Source organism: Aphelocoma coerulescens, chromosome 11 (genome assembly GCF_041296385.1).
Source record: "Aphelocoma coerulescens isolate FSJ_1873_10779 chromosome 11, UR_Acoe_1.0, whole genome shotgun sequence".
NCBI lineage: Eukaryota > Metazoa > Chordata > Aves > Passeriformes > Corvidae > Aphelocoma > Aphelocoma coerulescens.
Window position 1 is genome coordinate 13,507,064 of NC_091025.1, and position 18,645 is coordinate 13,525,708.

At 38.0% G+C, this 18,645-nt stretch overlaps 1 long non-coding RNA gene across 4 annotated transcripts in view; it reads right to left on the reverse strand.

Annotated features, from left to right (window-relative positions):
* Positions 1-18,373, reverse strand: part of LOC138117091 (uncharacterized) — a 122,057-nt gene extending 103,684 nt beyond the window's left edge. For all 4 annotated transcript variants that reach the window (XR_011154501.1, XR_011154502.1, XR_011154503.1 and 1 more), the window contains exons 1-2: positions 18,222-18,373; positions 13,627-13,717 (exon numbers count right to left, since the gene is read on the reverse strand). This is a non-coding gene — a long non-coding RNA (uncharacterized lncRNA). The remainder of the gene's footprint in view (positions 1-13,626; positions 13,718-18,221) is intronic.
* Between the last annotated feature and the right edge of the window lie 272 nt (positions 18,374-18,645).

Consider the following 18,645-nt stretch of genomic DNA (forward strand, 5'->3'; position numbering starts at 1 on the left):
ATCAAATACTGGTTGACTTGTAGCTCAATGTTTTTCCTTTCTAACATGAAAGGTTGCACTTTCCAGCTGTACAGACATTTTCTATACAGTGTTATATCAGGGCGGTCTAGATTATTAAACACTGGCTACCTTCATCCCTCATCTCCAGCTACTAAAAAAAGACTTGCATCTTAAATGTTAATTATGCATTTGCAGGCAGCCTAAATGACTCAGGGGACTGAAATCTGACTCTAGCTTTTCATCAGCAGGTCATCAGTTCAGACCTGACTCAGATCAGCAGTGGCTGGAAGCTTCTACAATTCAACAGCTGCTTAGATGACCTATATGAAAGAATATAATATTATGTTATATGCAGCTTTGGGTGGAAAAGAATTCACATCTTAAAAGTCACATTCAGAACTGACATTAATTGGGATCCATGCTATTAAACCCTGACAGGACAGCGGGTCTGGAAACAGCTCTCCTGTCTCTACAATCTCCTCTACAGAAAGGATGGAAAGGCTTGATGGAACAGAAGGTGATTCTTTTTCTTTGATTTTTTTTTTTTTTTTTTTTTTTTTTTTTTTTTTAGATTTTCATGGCTTCTCCTGTTCTTTCTCCTGGTTCAACAGAGCAAGGGAGTCCTCAGACAATTATTCATGAATACATTTAGCTTCAAAATTGGGAGTCAGCATTGTAACAGATCCCAGATTATTCTATGCTTGATAACTGCCTTTTTGTGTGTAGAGCATAGGCATCAAGAAATCATCCTTACGAGACTTCTTCAGAAAAAATGCAAAACCAGAGATACATCAGACTCAATATGTTGAAACAGGTGGTATCAACACTTCAATTTTCCCTATTCATAGGCTTTCTAGAAAGTAGATTATAAATCTATATATTCATTTTCACTGCTCTAGTATAACCTACAGAGAGTTGTCAGAACAGAAAATTATTAGAAGCCTTTTCTTGGGCTTATGTCAAAATTTCAACATTTCTATGGATAAAAATCATTACAATCCAGACATTTATTTACTAGTCCTAATAAAAGTAAGCAGCATTCTTTTGTATTTGAAATTCTGCCCTTGAGCAGTGTGAAAAGCCAAAATAAAACTCATGGATTTCCTCCGCTCCCTGGGGGCAGGGAATCTTTCCATTGGTGTACAAATGGATGAGCTCACACCCCCACGAACTGCAGAGGCAGCCAAGGAGGGGAGATCACTGCTAAGGCAGAAAAGCATTTTGCTCTGCTTTATCAATTCTCAGCTTGACTGAGACTCCTCTAACTCGTGCCAAGAGCAAAACAACCACAGATTCAGCATAAAGTCAATAATTTCTTCAAGAGAAGTTCTCATCCCTGGTTTGTATAGATCTTTTAACAAAAACTTAGCTCAGAAACTCAGGATCTGTGTTTATGACTCTGCCTCTGCAAATCACAGGTATAAGTATAGTTTAATGTACAATATTTAGTCCTGGTTTTGTAAAACAGCAGTCATGAGCCTATGCACTATTTCTGGGAAGAAGGAAACAGCCCATCTGATGTGTGTATGCATCTCTGGGGTTCATATAAACACAAGATTTCTATGCAGAATCCCATACTCAGAACTATAGGCCCCATGTACATACAAAATATGCATTATCTACAGCCTCTTCTTCTGTAACTTGGCATATTGGACTGTCAAGTTTTGTGAAATAATTCTTATAGTATTTAAACAAAATCACAGTTCAAACAAATATTTTTTGCTTTGAAGCTGTTGTTAGGTTTTATGTTTTCAAGATATCATGGGTGCATAGCCTGATAATAAGAATTAACTGTCAAAAAAATTACTTTTAATTCTACATTGGATGAGATGCATTCTTAATTCTTCTGCTGAAAGTTATTAGCAATATTTAAATAGCTAATAAAACCAGTTTTGCTGAAAACATACTGAAGATAGTAATGTGCACATCTGTCCTTAATCTGAAGTGGACAAAACATTTAATGACCCACAAAATTTGTAATGAAAAAAATCTCCTAGTAATTACTGATTGAATACAATCCAGCACATTTTCCCATGCTTCTACCTTGTGTATGGTCAAGCTGGATGTTGGAAGACATCCCTCATGCATCCCTATAGCTCTGATGTGAAACCACAGTAGCTTCCTATGAATAATTTTGCACTGTCAACCAGTATTTGAGCACAATTGTTTCTGTAAACCAGTGCATCTGTAATTACTGGAACCTGGTGCCCAACCATAATTTTTGAAGACCAGGTTTTTCAGAACCTAGTAGGAAACTGGAGGAAATTAGGTCTTGGAGCTCAGCTACCTTCATTGGGGAGGCAACTACCTTGTAGAAAGCGGAAGCAAAACACAGGAAACCAAACTGCTTCACCCTTTGTCATCAGAAGTGAATCACTAAAGATAGTGACAATTAATCATTAAAGATTTTGTTCTGTTTAATTTTCTTTTTTCCTGTGAGGCTGACAATGTGAGGTTACATATATTAAATACACACAGATCTTACCCACATATACTTGCAAGCCAGTGAGAAAGCTGGGGGAAGTGAACGATAAACAGTCTTTAACTTACGGGGAAAAAAAAATGGTGAGCACATCCATATTAAATAAAAATTCCCACTCTCCTGCTCTTTGGGCACTTCACTCTCTTGTCTTGTCTCGAGTTACAAAACCCTCTGACCAGGGAAAATTGGAAAATTATGTAGCTCTAGTAGGTGTGCAGCCAACTGGAATTGGCAGAATGGGATACAAAGGCTCACCTAACAATACAGTGGGCAGGATGCCTATGCAGGAGCACCTTCTCCTGAATAACAGGAAATGCTCCCCAGGAAGCTCTGCAGTCCCACAAACACTTCACAAAAGGTGGATTTTATACCCAGGTATGGCATACCTGTCTCCAGGGCAAGCCCAGGCACTCAGAACTCTGCTTGCATAAAAAGTTAAGGCCCTGATCCTTTGGCACATTGCAGATTCAGAAAAAGAGGGGTTACACTTTCTGTCAGAAGTTGAAAAGGTTTTTCTTACTGAAATTCAGTTTTCCTTACTGAAATTGACATATCATGGAAAATATGATGGTAACAACAGATTATAAAAATGTTTACTAAATATGTAATTAACTTCAGGGTTGGAAGTTTTGTTGTTGTTCTTAAATCTAGCAAACATCAGCTGGCAAACAAATTGCATGCCTTAGAGCTTCTTCAGAAAAAAGCTGTTCAAGGTTTGATATTTTTAAACTCTGCAAAGCTCTCAGCTATTAGCAACAAAAACAATGGGAATCAAAAAGTATCTTTCCTTCTATTACTGTCATAAGTTAAAAATTAAAGTATTTGGGTTCGTTAGAGGATTCACAGCCTAGCAATTAACAAAAACTATCCCACATTATAAGATATGGAACATAAATAGAATCTAGCTGCTTCATGAAAACTAAATTTAATATAGAAACACACGATGTGAAAGCTTGCCTTAATACTTGTTCTAAGAGCCCCTGTATGGGATAGAAAGAGAAGCAGCACTACAGAGGAAAATAGATCTTTCCATGCTATTTGAAACAGAATTGGACCTGATTCTTCAGTGTGTTTTTTAAATCAGTAGTACCACCACCATTTGGCCCTTGACACAGGATCGGGCCCTTTATCTGAATTTCTGCATACTTTGGTTTCATAAACTGCTCTTAGTTTTATTCATTTTTTTCCCCACCAAGCAATCTTGCATATCAAATCAATAATCTTGCTTCTAGCTTAAATCTCTTTTAATACTTCTTCAAAACTGTTTGTTCTTCAAAAAACTGTGATGCATTTCTACAACACAGACCCTAGTAATTTTTGTCAAACTATCAGAAATATGAAACTTATGTTCCCAATGTTTGATCCTTTCCAGCTTTGATCTCCCCAGTAGCTGCTTTTGTGCTGACTTTGTACCTGTGCAAAAGAATTAACAAAAATACTTAATACTATCTCATTGTTAGCAAAATTTAACATCATGATAAAATAAGTGAACGGTACTAGATATTGAAGAACAGAAGCTATGATACTAACACTGCAGTGCAACCTCCACAATCTCCTTTTCCCAAAAAAATTTATCTAGACAACAAAGAAAATCTCACTCAGCTGCACCAGAATCAAGTGCATTGAGACTGGTCAAATCTCAGATTTTGTAACTGTGTTTTTCTATGTTCCTTCTGCTTTCATTTCCCTGCAACCTCTTTCATGTAGAAACTGGATGATACTATATCCACAGCACATTTTACTGACCCTCAGAATCATCCCCTTGATTTGCATGTGTTTACATTTATTCAAATTTTAGCAGCATGTGTAAATTACTGATGGGAAAAAAAGGAGATTGAACCAGTCTACAGGAAAAGATCAGAGGCAAGAGATACAAACTGAAACATAGGAAATTCCACTTTAAATTTTTTTTTTTCTTTAACTTTGAATATAAACAAAAACTGAAATGAATCATCCAGATTGGTTGTGAATTCTCCCTTATTGGATCTATTCAAAACTCAGCTGGACACATCCCTAAATACCTGCTTTGAGCAGAGGGGCTTGTATCTCCCAAGGCCCCTTTCAGCCTTAACTACTCTACAATTTTACTGGTGTGTATTTCTATATTTCTAGGAATAAGTTGATTATACAGCAATCACCTTGATTATAGGAACTTAACATATATGCAAGTAATATAGAAACAGCCTTAGTGAATGCAAAAAGAGTATTAGGAGAACTTACTTGCCACTGTAAAGTGTGCTAGTTGAAGCTAATATTTAAGTGCCACTCAGGAAAATTGCTCTAGCTCATAAAATACAGCTCTATTCTACAGAAGTGCAAGAGAAGCATATATTCTATATTCAGATATCAGACCGGTTTATCAGTCACACAAATCAGTATTTATATTTCCTAAATGGTGAGAATACAGCTCTGGACTTGAGCAATTATACAGTGAGAATTTGCTCCTTGCTGGTTTAAGAGAAATATGCAGCACTTGCTAGATCCTTCTCCAGGATCATCTCAGCCACCTCCCCCAGGCTCCTGTGCTTCCCAAAAGAAATTCCCATGCAGTGGCAGTCATTGCTCTTCACCTCTCCCCTTAGACAGTCCACAGCCACCCAACGCTAAAATACCTTCACTGTCTTTTGGATTTATTTGGTTGTTTTCAGACTGTTTGGTGCTGGAGAATGTGTACTTTGTTTCCCTGCAAGATTGCTTTCTAGCAAACAGTCCCTCTAAACTGCAGAGCATTTTTGCCTTCTCCTCCACCTCTTTTCTCCAGATTGACCTAAAATCCATAGAAGTGACAAGAAAAAGTTTTGCACAGAACACAGTGCTAATAGAGCAGGCTGATAAACTTTGATCATCCATTTAAATGGAGCACCAAGGAACAAAGATATGGCTACTTCTCAAGACAAAGCAATTTTTCAAGAGTGAATTCCAAGCAGGTCGTAACTAAGCAACAGCTCACCTGTACAGGGACTTTGATCACTTGACAAAGCAGATCAGAGCAACACAAGGGAAAGAGGACTAGAGATTACAAGAAAAAAAAAGAGCCTTTTCTTGGCCTATCAGAGAGAAAGATGGAAAATAGCCTAGGAGATGCAGCAAAAAGGAGCCTGATGATTTGGGGAAGAGAGCAGCTGAAGAAAGGAGCTCCTGAACATTTTAGTAACCATACTTTATACTTTGAACAGCTTATTTTATTTCAATATCCCTGTTGCTTCACCCAGTGATGACAGAAACATTTAGGGGAGCAAAGAACAGTGCCTCTTCCTCACTCCAGGCTTGAAAAAAACCCAGTTTTTTACCTTTGCATGGCCCATGCAGTACCCATGTGAAAGAGACCTTGGCCAGTGAGGAAGAAAAAGATGGGCATGCAGAACTTCAAAGGAGCTGCAGGGACAAAATAGCAGCAAAGCTGGGGAGAAGGCTGATGAAGCCTAGGGAGAAACTTGCTTCAGGATCTAGTAACCAGGGGCACAGACTGAATTAACAGGTACAAAACTCAGGGAAAAAGAAAAAAATATTAGGAAATTACACATTGAAAATAAATATATAGGAGATGAAAGGTATATTGCAAAAATAACAGCTAGAGTATATCAAAAACAATGGAGATGGGCAATAAAGAACAAACAGATGGCAGGGGGAAAAGAACAACAATCATTTTCAAACACCTCACAAATGCACTGATTGTAAAGTTCAATTTTATCTCTTGAGGCTGGCAGTAAAATAAGTATATCTCATCATTATTACTCCTCTATCTGCATATTGCAGAACTGTTCTGATGCTGCCTCCCATATGAATTAAAACTGCATTTGCCTTCAAAGGAAGTTGAAAATTTGTCATGAGGACAAGATTAGAGCCTGGATTTGTAAGTATTTATTTTTTGTTGGGAGCACCTGAACTGGCCTCAGACAGGAAATGAATGTGGGCAATAGTCAGACTGGTACTTTTTCTGAGGAACCTTGGTATCCTTTTCTAGTGCTTAAGGTCGCTCCACTCCTGAGGGAAAACAGGGAAGAACATTTTAATTAAAAATGAACATCCACAAAACTTTATAAGCCATTTTTGCAATTTCATTATTCCAGCTAAAGAAGAAAGATTCTAAAATATTATTAACATCCCTTAAAATATTTATTAAGAGAGATTTAAATTAGCTGTCTGAGTCCAGCACTATTGTAGTGATTCCATTTCTTTGGTATATCCAAGGTAAGGACTAAAATAATGTTTAAATAACAGCAAGAGCATTGATGATGCAACTGAGTGTTAGAGGTTCTGATTAACATTTTATTTTCCTCAATAACTGGTAATTATTAAAGTACAGACTTTCTCCTTATTAAGGCCAAAGTCCACTCAAGATCCTGGGGATCCTGAGCTGTTGTTTTTTCTTTGTGAGTTAAGAACAGCTGCAAATGACAATGATACAGCATAAAATGTCTTATGTGTGGTGAGTACAATTAAAGATTTTTCTCCCTGCATTTGTTTGAAGACTGACAGTTCAGCCGACAGAGCAGCCAAGTTTATGCAGTTTTCTGTAAGCTTATTGACAGTTTTCCCTGTGAAACTCTTTCTGGCTCTCTTCATCAGGTAAAATCCTGAACCTCTGTCAGACAGCTCTTTCAAGAGCAAACAGGATGAGGAGTCCAACCATGAGCAGCTATGAAGTCTCATTAAAAAAAAGTCTTTCACACTCTGTTGTCCTTGTTCTGTATTATAATGATGGTTTGCCATAAAGTGCAAAGAAATGTTATTCTAATGAACAGAGAAGAGGCACTGCTACACCGAGGCATGATTAACGAGCTGAAGTCATTCATGAAGTCATTTTACATGTCTGGCTGGTGACCTTTGAATTTGAATTGTGTGTAAAGTATAATAGGAGAAATTATTTGCTTAGCATACAATATATTCATGGTTTAACAAAGGGATTTGGAATGGGTTATGGTGTGGGAGAAAAGGCAATCCTGACACAAAGTGAGATTACTTCTTCCTTCCTCTCTCCTGTTCCATCCCCAGCTTCAAATGCAATTGAGGGCTTGTTCTGTTCCATGAGCTCCCCCCATGGCTATGAGCACTTGTTCACAGACCATCACCTGACAGAATTCCCTTCCCTTGGCAAGGCCAGGGAAACTGGAGAGCATGCAACAGCTGAGGGAGATTCTAACCCTATCTGGATTGCCAGGTGACACAGAAGAAAAACGAGAAAATTAGATTTTCTGTTTAGATGGTTAAACTCCATTCTTTAGACCACTTCGGAGGGCCCATGTCTTCTCCAGCCTGTGTACCAGTGACCCACACTGTCAGAAACAGCCAGCAGCTGCTTCCCCTCTTGTGGGGTGGGGACAGTACAGGCTGTACTCCTATAGAAATTACTGGAATTGCTTCCACTTTGTCCAGACTGTCCCAGTTTCACTAGGATACCTGGGAACCACAATCCTCATAAGTCTACACAAAGCCAATGAAAGCACAAACCTCTACTTGGCCACTTTCATACGTCCCACATGGGATCTGCTTTTGTGGGACTGAACAGAGGAGCCTTTGTTCAAAATCTTCCTGTCTGCCAGTTCCTTCTTCTGGCCCTTCTTCTCAGCATGTGAGATGCATCTACTGGCTATAGAAAGCATAATGAGGTACAAGTTACACCCTGGTGAGGCTCCAAAGAATTCCTGACCAAGTGAGCAAGGTGCCAGCTGGTGCCAGGAACATTTCTCTCACAGCAGAATGAGAGGCACACCCACTTGTGCTAAGAGCTGCAGTACTATTTCCTGTACATTTTTGAATATAAAGGAAATTACCAAAGCTGATAGCAGGCAGGACGTGAAGGAGGCAATGAGAAAGGATCAATTAACTACTTTGTTCAAACTGTAATGATCAAAATGACAAATGATCAAAGGCAGCAAAGAACACTACATGTGGCGCTGCAAGAATTCAGCTGTTCTCTTATACACTGCTGCTTCCAGTGTGAGGTAAAAATGGAAATTCTACCTGCTCTGGCATCTGCAAGAAGTAAGGAGAGGACAGAAGCTAAAAATACTGTTAACCTAGTTTGAAAGTTAAATATTGCTCTAATACTGTACATGGGGAGGAAGTAAGTGCCTTTGTTACTGTTTTCTGATTCTACTACATTTTCACTAATAAATAAGAAAGAAAAGTTAATTGGACCTCAACCTTGAGTACTCAGCTGAGAATTTTTCCTCTCCTCCTGCTATCTTTTAGTTAAGAGAGCCCTTTGCTTTTAAACTGTGCAAGCTTGCATTGCACAAAATGGTTTAGGCATGGAATGGAAGATATTTAGCACTTTTCAGTTTCAAAACCAGAAAGAGTAGTCAAATAACAGGAAGAGAAAGGATTAAAGAAAGTCTCTCCATACTTTTTAGAGTATCACTAAGAATGGACTATTATAATATTAGCTTGTACTTTCATAACTTTTGTTGTGTGTAAATGAATTAACAAGAGAAAAGACTATCTCTTCCCCTTCCCCTGCAAAAATAGTGACAAATTCTTACAATCACACTCCCTTTAAAATTTTCCACCTATTTTGTTCAACTTTGGATTATAGAGCTTCCTTTGAACTGGTGCCTACATTATTGCCACAGTATCATGGAAACCTTAACTGCTATAAGACAAGTACCATTAAAAGAAGCACTTTTGTGTCCTTCCTCTCTGCAGCCTCAACTGGTACTTTCTTTCCTTCTTTTGTGATGGAGTATTTGCAAGGTTGGATGGTGAGCCAGCCCAGTAAACCTAACTGTATCAAAATTAATTCAGCCCTATTTTGCCAGGATAATTTTAATCCAATTTCCCCCCCTTTCTTGTCCATTTCTGTGCCAGCATAAGCACATAAAGGAAGACAGGAATGAGCTGCTGGGGTCAAGGCAGGTTGGGAACGCTTCCCAGAGCAGTGGAATTGGCTTAAACTGACTTAAAGGGATGGTTAACCCATGACAGTTGTAACCACACCAGATATTCCAACATCAACCCAATAAATTATTCCATTAAAAAGTCTAACAAGAGTGACATCATCACACAGCAAAATTCAATTTTTTTATAATTCTGTATTTTCTGACAAAGGGAGTGACAGGGAAACTTTTTCAACAATCACCACTGGGAAGTATTTTCAACACACAATATAGAGCTGCACAGGTTTTAAGCCACTTACAGTGCCAGAGAACATGGACAGCCCTGTGACAAGAAATAAAAAACATGCTTATTTTCCAGAGAGCCCCTCTAGAGTTGCCAGGCTCTCTCAGCAGACTGAGCAATGCCACAGTACAGGGAGGCAACATGATGAGCCCAAGGAGCTGGTATGACAGCTGTGAATTGAGAATTCACTTGTGGGACACTACACCAGGGATTGTTTTTTTCTTTCCATGGTATGGAATAGTATAGTTTAGGTTGTCTAATGAGAGCAGCAGAAGAGCTAAGTAGGATTTGCTCTTTTGCCTAATGAGGTATGCAAAAAATTGCTAATGGATTTAATCTGCATAAATTTTTTTCTAGCATACATATTCCCATGCACCCACTCACACTCACTCTAAAACTCAATTGCTAATGATGAATTTCATTTGTTCCCCCATCAGAATTAAGAATATTTAATGAATTGTAATGTATAGCTCATTATCACATTAGTAACTTACATCTTGTTTACATTGAGGCTGGATGGGGGAAAAGGGGTAGCTCCTTATTGCAGCTGTACCAGGGCAGAGTAGCAAGCACAGTGTAAACACAGGTGCTTGAAGATGAGGCTTGCAACAATTGCATAAACTCTGCTGAGTAACCAAAGTTTGTACTTCCTAGGAAAGACTTATTTTCTAGAGGTACCAAGCACTTTTAAAACATAATATCTTTCCCTGTAGGACTAAATATATTAAATATAATAAGAACAGAGCACTGACAAACCCTTAGCAAATCTGGGAATAAACATGTAAGCAATTCACTGTTACCAAGTATTCATTCTATTGCCAATTCACTGAATTTTCCACAGAATAGAGGGAAAACAAGAAATACTTTCCTCAGCAAAGGAAATGCATGCAATGCATGGAATATTACATGTATTTTCCTTCTGGGGTGAAAAAAGGAGAGGGAACATACCCAAAGTGCAATTCAGCTGTATGAGCACAAATCTATTCTTGGAATGGTGGGAAGATACACATTTCTCTCTCAAGTATCTCAAGTCTCCCAAGTCTCTTGCCAGTGGCAATAATAGTGGATTTCTTTCTGAACTATAGAAAATCCTCCTGCATTGTGCAATTATCCCATCATCCCAGTCAGTGAGCATTTCTCTTATGTGTCTCCTTCCAGACAGACTGAGTGGTTCCTAAGCACAATTACCCTCTGAAGTATTGCATTACTAGATGCATAAAATTAAACATCTTGCTGTAGGATTACTCCACCTCAACTGTGTTACCAAGAGGTTTCGATTCACTAAAACAGCACTGTGAAACTGTCTGTCTCTATGAGTAAAGGAGGAGTTGTGAACTAAGCAGTTCAAGAAGTGGGCAGCCTTAGAGAAGCTACTTACAGAATCAATGTTTATGGCAGGAGCTAAATGATCTTTAAGGTCCCTTCCAAGCCAGTGCATTCTATGAATTTGGCCCATTCTTGACCAGTTAAATCCTAATTTAATTTCTGCAACTCTTTTTTGTCTTTGGTGAATGGTTAACCACTTTTTTAATTTTGATGGTAGTCAGCACATCTAATATAAATAACTAGCAAAGCATCTCTGGACTGTTCATTGAACAAAGGTTTGAAAGGCAAGAGGAAGGAAGAGAGAAGAAATTAAAATGAGTGAGCATCAGTGAGCTGGTAGAGGTTTCAGCAAGCTCTGCCACAGCACTACCTCTGGATATCCTCATGGGCCTAAGCATAAAAACACAAGTACAACAGAGAACAGATAGGTAGAAAATGGACAAAAACACAGCTAGAGATTTGAAACAGATGAATACAGCTACAGGTTTCAAAATAAAATATTTTTGGACTTGCTGAATGCAACCATTCAATGTAACTTACAAAGATTTGTATTCATTAGCAACATACATCCCCAAATCTCTTTTGGAGCCTATTGTAACCTGTATTCTGTCTTTGCTTCTTCTTCCCTATAAATTTATATGTCAAATTTCCTAAATTTAATGCAGAGCTTGCTTGTCAAGTAAAATACCTCAGAAACGCTTTATAATGACAAATAACTACATTAAATATAATACCAGATCACACTATTTATACCTGAGGCTTATTTCCTGAAAAACATAGACTATTAGTATTCCCATGATTCAATAGCATGCAATATTTTTATTTACACTTAGCTTGTATAATCTAGTGTGTCTAAGAAAATTATTTTACATAGAAACTAAAGCAATAAGAACAGATTTAAACAGTGATATTAAACAGTGTGTCCAGAAACTATTACATCTCAGCTGACAATAAGAACTTCTTTCCTGAGCTACCTATTATCTATTCAGGAGACTGAAATAACAGGACCATCTGGCTACTTGCAATAAAGGTTACAGTGCTCACCTCTGCTGTCCCTGGTCTGTGCAGAGACGAGCATGGAGGTTTGATATTCCAGATATGTCAGGCTTGTGAGGCTGAGCAGTTGCAGTGTTCCTACTATACAGGAGCAGGGGACAGTTTATTCCTGTCTTTAACCAGCACACTTCAGGACTTCAGTTATTTGAATGCCCTTCATCAATGAAGTTATTCCATAATAAAGGGCAAGAATTTCAGATGAAATATGAATGCAGAGTGACTCTGTGGACACTTATTTTGAAAGCATAAGTCACCTTCAAAGTTGGAATCACATGGAGATAAGAGTTTCTTATTTTTGCAGAACAGGCTGGTATATCCATGTCACACATGACATTTGTGACAGTGGTTTACATATGGAAGTTTTTTTGGGAGAAGATGATATGAGCATAGTAAATTAATTTATGAGGTTTTGGTCCATATTTCAAATGGAAAAGTAAGTAATACATGAAAATTGCTTTCTGGTTTCCATAGCCCAGTCCATTTTTAGCAAACATTTACATGGGCTGGTTTGGAATAGACCATGTAACAGTTTTGTCCCAGGCTGTAAAAGCAATTCTTTCATAAGTGCTGTAAATTACACTATTTGTTGTTTTAAAGAATTTAAATTGTTTACAAGGCTTTTAGCTAAAGTTCTTAGAAATAATATTTGCAAATACTTCATGATATGCAATATTAATATGTTTTTCTATATAATAAGAAGGTAATGCAGATATAATAAATACATTCTAATTATGAGCTACATTGGTGAGCCTGCCAATTCCCACTGAAATCACAAGAATTAGATGACTTCAGAAACATAAAAATTCTGGATTCCAAATAATTAAATTTAAGTAGTTAGAAAAGAGGCCGAGGCATAACTGATATCTGGCTGAAGGGTTAGTGTGAAGAATTCTTTTAAAAAGTATTTTATGTTCTGTTAATTTTATGTATTAAATGCCACTTTAGGAGGTTTGGGAGTTTAGCTGCACCAACTGGCTTTCATTGAATTAGAAGAGAATCCTCTCATGGCAGCAGGAATGTAAATCCAAAGGAGTAGATGAGGAGATACCTTTCTTTTAATTCTTTGAGTAAGCCACTGTCATGATAAATTATAGGAAAGAAACCCCGGAGCTGTGTCTTGTCTTTTTTTTTTTTCAACAACTAAAAACTTCAGAAAGAAGCCAACTAGGTCATAGCTAGCCACAACACAGTATATCAGTGTTAGGCAAATTATATGTAAGTAGGTTAAGTGATTCCATATATTCAGCAGCTTCTCTACTGACCATGTACAATGATGTACACGTGCCTACACTGGAATAATTATACAGTTGCAACATTATTCACATCCAGAACGTCCAGGAAGGGTACACGGAAACACCTGTGGGACTTTCCATGAATAAGCAAACTGTTACATTTTGTGATGCTTAAGGCCAAAATACCTGACCTAAAGATTGACAGAACACTGCAGCATGGCTGGGGACACAACAGGCCAAGTACAGAAAACTTATTGGAAATGCTTATTAAATTTCTACATGGGCTTATCAGATATGTCACAGTAGGTTATGTCATTCAGGTTTCATTGTATCACATCATGCCTATCAAATTGTAATGGTGCCTGACTGGCAAAACTGAATCTAGAATAAAATTTGATTGTGTCTTACCTATTTGGGGATTTTGAAAAGCACAGCAGATCATACGTCCTTTAAAGTGTCATAACTTTCACCACAAACTTCTTGTCAATTTGTTCTTCATCTGAAAAAAAGAATATTCACAAGTGAGTGCCATGTATCATACAAACATGCAGTAAATTGAGACCAGACAAAATGATAAAGTCCAGGTAACAGATGAGCTGTGTTTATAAGAGTGTCTGAGGATCAAATGCTGATTGAAATAAGATACTGAAAGTTGCCAGCTTTACAACTCAAGCCTTCAAGCAGCAGGACAGGCATAACAGGTTCCCCAGGACACACTGAAGTCATAGCATCACACAGCTACACCTCTGTAGCTGACAGTTCTACTTCATGTTTAAGTTACCAACACAAACTTTTTTTTTTAAAAGGTGTCAACGCTTAATGACTTTATTTGTAATTTTATGCATTAAACAGTGAGTTTGAGGTCCACAGGATCACTACCATATTGACTGAAATAGGACCTGAGTCTGCCTTACTTTGCTCTTATTTTCAAGGCAGTTAAGCCATGTGTGCTTTCACACCACTAAAACAAAAGCTTTCAGAATTGCTCAGATGGAATTTAAAAATATTTTACCTTTTTTTCCCCCCCTATTAAAAAGTATGTTTTACAGGTTGATTGAAATCAACTTGCAAACTATTCTAATGCTGGTGTGTTTCATGTTGTGTTACTGGGCTTTAAAGCTGGGGAATCATCCAAACCACAAAAGATTTTCTGCTTCAAAATCTTTTTGCCACCAAAATGTGTAGTTTTGACAGGTGTGCTTTTTGAGCAATCTGAAGAGGTTTTACAAAAATGGAAATGCCAGTTAGAGAGCAATACTGAAATTCTCTCAATTGCATACAGAGGTTTGAACCCTGGAAACAAAGTCTGAATACAGTGCTTCACACGTTGCTGTTATGGGTGTCCTTTGTTTGAAAAGAGAAAGTGGCTGCCTGTTTAAATCTCACACACAGGCATGAACACACATTTTGTATGTCACCAAGTAAACCCCAGGGTTCTTGGTTAAATAAAGTTCAACACTGGAATCTAATAAAAATGGTGAACATATCTCAAATAGCAGCTACATTATGGTGGAAACCATTGCTGTCTCTTAAGATCTGCAAGTAATTAATGTCTTTTAAATTAAAAATATCCCAGAAGCATTCAAAGATAAAGCATTTTCCTTTCAAGTGAATACCTATTATGCAACATGTTAAAAGGACCAGATTTAGCTCATCTCCTTCTAAACACCCAAAATGTATAAAACAAAACAGGAATGTAGTCTAGCCACATCCTAAAATCGTGCAAGCAATACAATAATTTAATTTATTTTTATAAAGGATTACTTTTCTGTATTTTGCTTCATTTGTAGCTATTTTACCATTATATAAGACAAACTCATGCTTCCAAAATTATCTAATTGACACTAAGGACTAAGGGTGTCTAGAAATGCCTTTTTCATGACATTGCCACATCTCCATTAGAAAACAGGAAAACACACAATAGATGTACTCATGAGCTGAAAATAAATGCTTGAGGAAAAAAATTAAATGGTGAGTGTCATTCAATTTGGCACTCAAACTACTTTTCACCTCTTCTAGGAGGCTGACCTTGTCATACCATAATGAAGAACGTGAATGATACCCCTTTTTCTGTCTCTATTTTGCTGCTAGGAATATTTTCCCAGTGTTTCTAGCACTGAATACTATTTTGTGTTATAGGTAGAGCAAATGAAGAAACCTATTTTAAGAATAAAATGTTGCTCAATAGAAGTAAATGTGACTCATTCCGATAAAGAAAAACTTTTTAAGTATTCAGAGTGAATTACAGGTAATCCTATTTTTAAATTAAGTCTCTTACTACTTACAAATACCTGATTAAACACTGATGCATAACACTTGCTCTTCCTTCTTAAATTCAGACATCTACTTCATTTACATGCAATATTTTAAATGCATTTATTTAATACAATGCCTACCTCTGTACTACAAATTGCTTTTACTTGTCATGAATGCTAATGCTCATTTTTTATTCTGCTTTGAAATATCCAGCTACCCTTGGCTTTCTTTTCTCTCAGGCTTTGATATATTGGAATCATTTCCCCAGGCAGCAATCAGTGTTGATAAAAGAGTTTGAAACTCAATTCACAAACACATAGCATATTTGTGGGTAAGAGAACTAGTACTTTATTTCCACTGTGTATCAAAACAAACACGGGAATACTGCTTCCAACAGAACTGAGTTCACACAGCAAGGAAGACATACTGTGGATTTCACAAGTGGTGCTGATTTACAGCATTTAGGGGGTTATTTTATTTCTGGAGATAAAGTTCTACATGTGCAACTAACAGCAACACATCACCTTCAATCACAGAAGTACACATTGATGACATGCCTCTTAGTGGTGTTCCTTCTGCTTTTTCCCTGGTCTTTTGCTTCCCCCCTCCTGCATTTGTCCAGCATTTTCTGCTCTTCTAAACACATTCCCACAGAGGCACCACTGGTGTTGCTGAGGTGCTCAGCTGTGTCCTGTGCTGGCATGCTCCAGAATATCTGGAATCAGCCCTGTCCCACATGGAGCTGCTCCACAGAGACCCCACAGCTGAGCAGGGACAAGTGGGACCCACAGGACCCTCAACATCATTTTGCATCTGGCAGTCCCCTCTCAGCCACACAAAACACCACTGTGACATCAGCCAGAACTCCCATGACACCCCCAGAACCACACCTTCCTTTGACAAACAACAGAAAAGCCCAACCAGCCCCTCAAAAATGCTAATCACAGTTGTATTTTCCCTTCTCTCAGCAATAGTAATTAATTATGAAAAGAACTATTTTACACTAGTGCATCTGTAGTCCATATTTCAACAGCATTTCACACGTGCTGTAAACCAAATTGTCTTACCCACAGCCTTCCAAAACAACAGATGAAAACAATGCATTAAATTACAGAATTCTGTTGTTTTTTTCCAAGAAACTTCTGTGATGCACACAGTGCAAAGCAGACTACTAATCTGATTAAAAAGATGGGCAAAATCAGAAGACAGGACAAAGTATTCAACAGTGTCAGGCTGTCTTACACCCACTGTAATGCCTCCGCATACCTGAACCATTCTGGAGAATATGTTGTAAATACACTACAGAAAGCCCTCCAAAGGTAAAATAAAATAAAATAAAATCCCCTCAGGCAAGAGCAGCAAGTCTGCCTGGCTCTGGAAAATGCTCTGGCCCTGTGAGTGCCCATTTGGTAGGAGCACAGTCAGTATCCTGTCCACAGCACAGACCAGCTGTGCCACAGGGGCTTCCTGGAGAAAGGGCAGGTATTTAAAGTGGTTAAAAGGACAGCTTCCTTGAGAGAAGGATCTGGGGTACAGTTATGACTTTGGATTCACACTGAACCTGTAGTTCTTTGTTCCAGCTGCTTTCCTCGGGGTACATTTTCATTTGTATGAGTGATTGGCGACCTAAAACCTGCTGGTATTGACAAATAATAGGAACTGTACTTTAGAGTCCTATACTCTAAGGATGTCCATACTGACAAATCATTTAAAGATACACAGTCCTCCCGATTTTTTAGACCCGTGAGTAGCAGCAGAGTCCAGTCAAAGAAGCCCTCCAGTTTTCCCATGTTCTTACCAATGGGGAGCTTGATAAAATGTTTCAAATCACTTCACCAGGAAGATACAAATATAAGTCAACTTTGCAAGGGGATGCATCCCTGTTCTCAGCTTTACTTCCTTTTTAAAGTTACAGCACATGCAAATTAGGTAGAACTAGTAAACTTTGAGGAAGTTACCAACACAATCATAAGCTGAAACGCAATGCTTCTAAGATTTATTCTGTACATGTGTCTCCTAGCACAGACATTTCACATCCTGGCCAGCCTGGGAGATGAGGTCAACATTCCTAAGAGTCAGGTAAATGCCAGTGGAACCTTTCTCAGGCACATCAGATAGGAACACACACCAATTGCAATCACACTTATAAACCTCACTCAATTACAGGCTTTTCAGCTCAGGATGAAAAACATGCCTGCCCTAAAGAAATGCATTTAGGCTTTCTCATTTCTGAGTTGTGAAAGAATTATGCCAGCCATCCATTATTGATCTCCTCAGGAAAGACAGCATAAAACAAAGCAGCTCTGAAGATACTCACACAACAGGGTTGTGCTGACTTGCCACCTGCATTTAGTGATATCTTTCCTTTAAAAAGAGTTCATCTTTTAGGAATATGGAGATATGCACCTTTAAATGAATAGCAATTAGTCTTAGTTTTTAATATAAGCAGTCAGGACGTGTCTAAAAAAAACTGTATGACCACTTCAACTTTCTGATTGATGTGAGATGGTAAAGGCACACACCACTTCTGCAGCCTCCTGGGACACAAAAACCAACCTTCACAAGATAATTGTGCACAGCAAGAGACATTAAAGCATTTCTAGCAAATCGTTAGTACAACTTTCCTGCCTATTTGCAGGGAAAACAGTAAAAATGTTATTACATCATACTTTCCTAGGATACTCTCCCTCCCCTCCTCCCAGTTTTTACTTAACTTTTACTCCTGTTAAATAAAACTTATTTCTTACCTCAGAAGGCATCTCACCCCAGAAAATAAATTAATATCTTTCTACCAATTACCAACACCTTCTAAATCTCTAGAGAAATTTTGCACAGCAATTAGTAACCTTCTGGGCAAACGTGCTCTAGCAGGAGAAGATTACCAGCATCTTCCCTCCCAAGCTTCTTCAAATACCTCAGTCTACTGAGTCACCCTTTTGATGGGATTCACTTACAAATCGTTAGCACAAATGGCCAACACCTGGATCCTTGTGGTGGTTTTTGGGGGTGGTGGCTTCACCAGGCATTTATTTAACAAGCTGCAGGTGGGCTTTTGAGGGTAGGGTTGTGAAAAAAAGTTGTTTCTTTTTGCTAAACTATGAGAGTCAGAATATCAGTGTATTTTTTTTTTTCCTCTCTTTCCTCTTCTTTTTTTCTGTTTTTTTTTTTGAA